Source organism: Rhipicephalus sanguineus, chromosome 2, assembly GCF_013339695.2.
Source record: "Rhipicephalus sanguineus isolate Rsan-2018 chromosome 2, BIME_Rsan_1.4, whole genome shotgun sequence".
Lineage (NCBI taxonomy): Eukaryota > Metazoa > Arthropoda > Arachnida > Ixodida > Ixodidae > Rhipicephalus > Rhipicephalus sanguineus.
The window spans coordinates 107,224,390-107,232,040 of NC_051177.1; the positions used below are offsets into that span (position 1 = coordinate 107,224,390).

At 46.2% G+C, this 7,651-nt stretch overlaps 1 non-coding gene across 1 annotated transcript; it reads left to right on the forward strand.

Moving 5' to 3' along the window:
* Window positions 1-5,721: 5,721 nt before the first annotated feature.
* Window positions 5,722-5,794, forward strand: Trnat-cgu (transfer RNA threonine (anticodon CGU)). The gene has a single exon. It is a non-coding gene; the product is annotated as a tRNA-Thr (tRNA).
* The last annotated feature ends 1,857 nt before the right edge of the window (window positions 5,795-7,651 follow it).

The following is a 7,651-nucleotide window of genomic DNA, read 5'->3' on the forward strand; positions in this document are numbered from 1 at the left end:
AGGCACAAATATTCACACAAACGGAATGAGCGCACACAACATAAACGTTCGCCTAACGGATCTGATGCAAATCGCGATCAGGCGATTACATTAACACAGGTATGCAAACCAATTTTGAATCCTGCAAGCAGTATGCACATCAACAGATAAGTAAACAGCGGGCTTCAAGTCAGCACAAATTGTCACTGATACAACATACAGTATAAAGTTTATCTGATTTACTGATGCGACAAATATCATCTACATGCAAACATTTCATTTTGAATATAAGGCGGCAATATATGCCCCGTTATTTATGTTTAAAAACGAACTAATTTTGACTTTCACGTCATTTTTCGCTTCGTATGTACCTGATGGTGTGCTCCGCGGTGTTTGCTATAATCATTATGTAGTTTGCGAAGTTGTCTTCCTGATCTCCTTTAGGGTAAAAAATAGACCACGTTCTCAGTATACGACAACGCCGCATCTTGGCACAACGGTGCACTAAAATGAAGGCAGCTCCTGTTGTTAAGAAGCAATTACCTTTTCAAGAGTATTGGAGTTAACCAAGCACGTCGCAACGCTAACGCGATGAGGAATATCGCCATTGGCGTTGCAGAAGGCTCGCCTCCATTCCATGGTTTAGGAGATCAGACGAACGGGAACCTGTCGGTGTGAAATATTAGATAAGGCCATGGCTTGACGCTGACTGCCTGTATCGATTAGACAAGTGCGTATAAGCGCGTAGCAGCTGAGGTAGAACGATATTGTGCTTACAGCGGCCGTGTGCACAACAGCTGTCTTACCTGCAGACATGTTTGTTGGTATTTGGGCGCATCATGGCATGAGCGAAGGCGGAGCGCCACCTCTGGTTTGCCGTCCACGCGATTGAGCGAAACACCCGTGAATTCCCTTGGCTTCACTCATTCACTTGTTTTCCTCAGGAAAGCGCATTTTGCGGATCTGAAAGCACGCAAACCGTCTGTGTGAGGAATACATCATGAAAGTCTTGGTGCACCCCGCCATAAAACACTTTCGTGTTAAAAAACGAGCGCAGTGCGTAGATCATTCGGTCGTATCTGTAGTGAGGTTAAGTATATTGAACAAGTGGTTACTTGTTTTGTTACGTGCGGCCGAATTTTTTCGCATGGAAACTTTGTAGAGATTAGGTAGCATGCGTGAACACGTTAAACATCCAAATGTTTAACGTGCTATGCTATGGACACAATATGCTCTATGCACCTCCACTGCTCACATGAGTATGTATGTATGTATGTATGTGTGTATGTATGTATGTATGTATGTATGTATGTATGTATGTATGTATGTATGTATGTATGTATGTATGTATGTATGTATGTATGTATGTATGTATGTATGTATGTATGTATGTATGTATGTATGTATGTATGGAACTATTTCAACAATGGCACTCAAGGCAACAGATCATCGGTGCTTCTAGCTTGGCCTTTTCCAAGGAAAACTCATAATTCCCATTTTGCTGCTTTTTTTGGGTGGGAAGCCGATACACTGGCAGCTTTCATAGCCGAACCAACGCACAGCTTTGCAATGTAATATCCGCCACAAAGGGAGATTAATTGGCCGCCCGCTTCTTGTAGCTTTCATCCCTGACCACGACCGTACGTATCCGACATATTTGCTTTTCGTCGCACCCATCTGTTGTCTCTTTTACGCCCCCTCATTTGTCCTTATATAGACGAGTGTTCGCTGTAAGTTACGGGCTGTCATGAAGTCGGAGTCTCCTGTTTGTCACCCTGGCCAACTGCACATGGCTCAAATGAAGAAGCCTACTGTTTCCTAGTACTTTGAAGCACAAAAACAAAATCGTAGTACTAAATAACAGCCATAAATTGGTCTCTAGGGACTGAAAGTACAAGTTGGGACAACAAAGAATAAAATAGGAGTTATGCCGAGATTAGCAGCCGCCATACTTAGAAAGCAAGGAACTAAAAATGTTAGTTTCGCCGCACCGGCGAAGGAATGAATGCGATAGCAACAAAATCGGAATGCAACGCGAAGAACGGAAAGCAGCTCGAAATTTCCAGCGCGTCGCTCAAGCGCAGAGGACGCACGAAAAGAACACACACAGGACGAGCGCGAACTGTCAAGTGTCACAGCTCGACACTGAAAGGGCGCTGCTCAAGAACAAAGAAGGACGCACGAAACGAACGCATAGCTATGCATAGGACGAGCGCGAACTAACAACTGTCACAGTTATTACTTATTTCTGTTTGAGCAGCGCACTCCTTTCGCAACGCGGCCGCTGCAGCGAGCTAAGTGACCTTCGTACGCTCTGTAACTTCAGCGCGGACATCGCGATCACAGCGCAAGACATACAACACCTCCCCCCCCCCCCCCTCCGTGAGATAAGCGCTTGCGCAGGCGACAACGCCCTGTAGGGCGAAGAGCATCAGCGTGGCAGGAGGCGCGCGCGCATCACAACGAGCGGGGCAACGATCTTTAAAGCACGCCCCTAGCGCCATCTGGCTGGCGACCAAGAAAGCACGCTGAAATAAATGGTGTACCACGGCCGCTGGATAAAAAGCGCCCGGTACGGCCTGCCGCGTCGGGCGGTTTTCTATGGGAGAGCGCGTGTTGGCGCTAGTTGCAGCTGCGGCCGCTGCGGCGCGACGGGGCGGGGAAGGGGAAACGGGTGCCGGCGGCTTCGTTGGGGCAGCAGCCGCAGCAAATTAGTTGGCGGTGGTCACAACAGCGATCTCACTCAGCTGTTCTAAGCGGTTTTTTTTTCTGTCTCATCTATCGCAGTCATGACATATCATGCATTCAGTTGAGTCCGTTCGCGTAATCTGGTTAAATAGCCACATAAATTTCCGTGTACGTGCCGAGCTTCTGGCATTTTTTTTTTCCACGACTAACTTTTTGCTTTGTGTCTGAAAGAATATATTCCACAATGCGCGTAGCAACATTATACGGCGCTGAATGTGTGAGAAAGTGGTTGTTATATTTATGTGCGTGTAATGAATGCATCGTTTGTTATTTTAACATATTCATTTCCGTAACATTTCTTCAGCACCTTTCTGAAAATGCTTGACAAGTATTTATTTGAAACATCTGACAATACACGTTCATGTTCTTCATACACAGGAAGTGCATGTAAAAACATACGTTGAATCTTTTTCGTGATGTCTGATACATGATACTGTGCCGAAAAGTAATTCAGCTTCGGATGCTTGATACTAGCGGATTCTACAAATATAGTGACGCACTCCTCGTAACTTTGTTGAAAAGGCTGCGGAAGTATATATTCATTAGAAGTGGCTTGCAAATATTCTTGACAGTTCTTAGCAGGGCAATGTCATCAAGTTGATGCATTTATAAGGCCGATCACTGGAGTGACTAATATCTCGAAAAATCAAGCTACAACTGAAGTTTTCTTTAACTCAAGATACAAAACCACGAAATGGCGGGGATCAAGTGAAGCTTTTTTTCGAGGCGGCCGGGTCAAGTGACAACCCTGTTTTTATATTTACACAAGTATACTATAGTAGCACGTAAAACCACGGCTGCTGTAGGACAGTAAAGTACGTACCTTTGTTGGAGCGAGCACGGGTGCCTTTGTAGAAAATATATAATAGAAAAATAAACAGTAATAGATGACAGAACCACACGACGGAGATTGCCAGAAGACAATCACGTTGGTGTGCAACGAAGATTCGCCAGTGCCTGTACAGCGGCTAACGTCAAAGGAGCAAAACGAAAGGTTTTCGGTCTGCACGGACTGGAAGTAGACATGGGAAGCCAAAATTTGGGCTCACAAGCTGGAGGCATAACAAAACAATAACAAAAAATAAGAAGAGAACAGAGACGAGTATAAGAAGCGTTTACCCCCCCCCCCCTTTCTTTTGTTGTTGTTTACCGCATAGCTGTCAAAAGCGTCCCACCTTAACATTGTCCCTGTGAGTCGCAACGTGACAGCGTTCGTAAACAACCGGAACCGATGACAAAGGTGCCGCGTGCTGAAAGGTGGGAACTAAAAAAAAACGAGAGATAAGAGAAAACGGGAAGGTGGTGTCACGGCCGCTGGATTTCAGCAACCTTTGCAACAAGCCGCCGTTTGTAGCTAGCAGGGATGAGCCCTGAATTCATAATAAATTAAATAACTCCTCACATTTTGTCCAGATTTTATGTTCACTGTTGAATTCGTTACACGATCATGAAAACGGCGTAACGGGAAGAGACAGAAATACTGAAAAGCGCAGGAATGCAAGCAGTTGTGTTCGTGTGTTTTTCAGCCTTTTAATCACTCTTTCCGTCTGACCGTTTTCATATTAATTAATCCGTAACAGCTCGCCCAATTGTCAGTATTGAAGATGCAGTCACTGAAACTTCAAAGTGACTCGAATCACATATGATAAGCGTTATTTCATGGCAGTTGCATGCGATACCGTACCGTATGTGTACTTTAAACATGTTTGGAGGATGGAAGAAGTTTATCATATTTTGTGTCAAATAAACAGTGGCCGCTGCAGTTTCTGAGATCACATTTTTGAAATGAAATGATTAAATTTGAAGCAACATACACAGAGCCAAAATAAAGAATTTCGATGCATTAGGAAACGTGCAGCGCCTCCAGGTTGGGTAGTTGTGGTCTTCTAGGATACCAGAAAAATATGCCCACGCGATTACTTCCGCAAAAAGCGATCGGTGCGCGAAGTTGCATCTTTTTCAAGGCAAGGACAAAAATTCCCCAGCGCTGCAAGAACGTACAAGAAATATCGGTAATTAACTGATGTGTACACGCTAGATAAATTTTAGAAGAAGATTTCGGGCGTCACATGAAGACGCACGCGCTCAAGTACAACTGCCGCAAGCGCGCCGCGCATGTGATCCCGCGGGCGTCCGCGAAACCCGTCCCCCCCCCCCCCCCCCCCCCCCCCGGTGGCGCCGCGGCGGTGGTCCGGGAAACTAGGCCTGTCACGCCGGTTTCGGAGCACGCGGCAGGCCGTACCCGTGCGCTTTTTATCCAGCGGCGCCGTGGGTGTACATAAATAGCTCGCGGTTACAATGCTGAAAGACGGACGCCTCGTGGACTAGCCGTCTAACGCCGCGCGCGGCGACACGAGAGGTCGCCCGTTCGATTCCGCACTTCAGAAAAAATCTGTTTCGTCATTATTTTTTTACTTTGATATATATATATATATATATATATATATATATATATATATATATATATATATATATACAATATTAATGACAACTAACAGACAATATTGCCAAGGGAAGTATAGGGGATGTTTTTTAGTATTAATGTAAGGTAATTGTGAAGACAGAAAAGTGGACGGAAAGATAGCTTGCCGCGGGTTCGGTCCCTGCCCGCGGCAAGCTATCCTTTCGTCCACTTTTCTGTCTTCACAATTACCTTACGTTTAATACTAAAAAAAATCCCCTATACTTCCCTTGGCATTATTGTCTGTTAGTTCTCATTAATATTGTGTATAACAAAGAAAACGAGCCCTTGAAATTAACGCTTCTTTCCTTCATTCATAGCGAGGGCCTCGTTCTGGCAGACTTGATCCTTTCAGGTAGTATGCGAGGGATTATTGGTCAGCTGCCAGCTCGTAATTAGTTCACGTGCTACGTGACGCCAACAGGCAGAAAAAGAGTGTTCCACACTGGCCGTCATGGCTACTGGCGGCGCTGTCTGACGCTCCCACGTTTAAATTCACACATCTACCCTATAAAGTGGACGGGGGGATGGCCGCCGCGGTAGCTTAGTTGGTAGAGCATCGGACGCGTTATCCGAAGGTCGCAGGTTCGGTCCCTGCCCGCGGCAAGCTATCTTTTCGTCCACTTTTCTGTCTTGACAATTACCTTACATTTAATACTAAAAAACATCCCCTATACTTCCCTTGGCATTATTGTCTGTTAGTTCTCATTAATATTGTGTATAACAAAGAAAACAAGCCCTTGAAATTAACGCTTCTCTCCTTCACACATATATATATATTGTGAGCACAATATTCACAACATGCTTCCTTCATTCTCTTCACCTTTATGTAATCATCATCACTGTGAGCGTCATCTTCGTTCTGAGCGTTGGTCAGGCGGCTCTGCTGAATAAAAGGCGTCGCGACCACGACTGTGCTGCGGTCTTTCAGAGTGGTGGAGGTGCTGGGTAAGCGAAGAACGGCGGCAATCTTGTCGGGGTCAGGCCGAATTCCGTCTTTGCTGACGAGATGTCCTAGTACTTTAATGGTTTTGCTTGCAAAGTGGCACTTTTTGGTATTCAGCTGGAGACCAGCAGCTGCGAAACACGTCAGAACTTCGTCTAAGCGCTGCAAGTGTTGTTCAAATGTTGAAGAAAATATGACTACGTCGTCAAGGTAACATAAGCATGTCTTCCACTTAAGGCCCCGCAGTACAGTGTTCATTATTCGTTCAAAGGTTGCTGGCGCGTTGCAGAGCCCGAAAGGCATGACGTTAAATTCGTAAAGCCCGTCAGGTGTGGCAAAGGCAGTTTTCCCCTTATCATCCTCGTGCATGGGAATTTGCCAGTAACCGGAGCGCAGGTCAAGGCTTGAAAAATATTCCGCTCCTTGCAACGAATCTAAGGCATCATCAATGCGAGGCAAGGGATATACGTCTTTTCTAGTTATTTTGTTCAAGGCACGGTAATCAACGCAGGATCACACCGAGCCGTATTTCTTGCGCACGACAACGACAGTCGAGGACCAAGGGCTTGCGGAGGGGCGGATGATATTTTGCTTGAGCATATCGGTAACGTGCTTGTCGATGATCTCGCGTTCGCTAGTAGATACACGGTATGGTCGGCGGCGGACAATTGAAGTTCCCTCAGTGTGTATGCGATGAGCTGCCACCGAAGTCTGTCCTACAATAGGGGAATGTATGTCGAAGGACCTCAAGAGGAAGGCATATAACAGCTGCATCTTACCGGTACTTACCTACGGAGCAGAAACCTGGAGACTTACAAAGAGGGTTCAACTTAAATTGAGGACGACGCAGCGAGCGATGGAAAGGAAAATGATAGGTGTAACCTTAAGAGACAGGAAGAGAGCAGAGTGGGTCAGGGAACAAACGGGGGTTAAGGACATGATAGTTGAAATCACGAAGAAGAAATGGATATGGGCCGGGCACGTAGCACGTCGGCAGGATAACCGGTGGTCATTAAGGGTAACTGACTGGATTCCAAGAGATGGCAAACGCGTGAGGGGGAGACAGAAAATTAGGTGGGTAGATGAGATTAAGAAGTTTGCAGGTATTACGTGGCAGCAGAAAGCACAAGACCGGGTTGATTGGCGGAACATGGGAGAGGCCTTTGCCCTGCAGTGGGCGTAGACAGGCTGATGATGATGATGATGATGTCGAAGGAAGATTTATGCTTCGACAACAGCGCTAGTAGTTAATCTGCTTGCGGCGGAGTTAGATCCGTGCTGATTGCATTGGCGAGAGCTGTATCAGGACTAGTATCTGTAAGTGAGTGAGGTTCCGCCGCATCAGTGTTCGTAGCCACCACAGAGAGAGGTTGTGTGTCCACGCCGCAAACGACAACAGAGCCTTTAGGAAGCAGAATCGGCTCATTTGTGACGTTGAGTACAGCGATACAGGCGGTGCCGTTGGTGAAGCGAAGAAGACTCGACGCTAGTGCAATTCCCTTGGAGAGACAACGGGC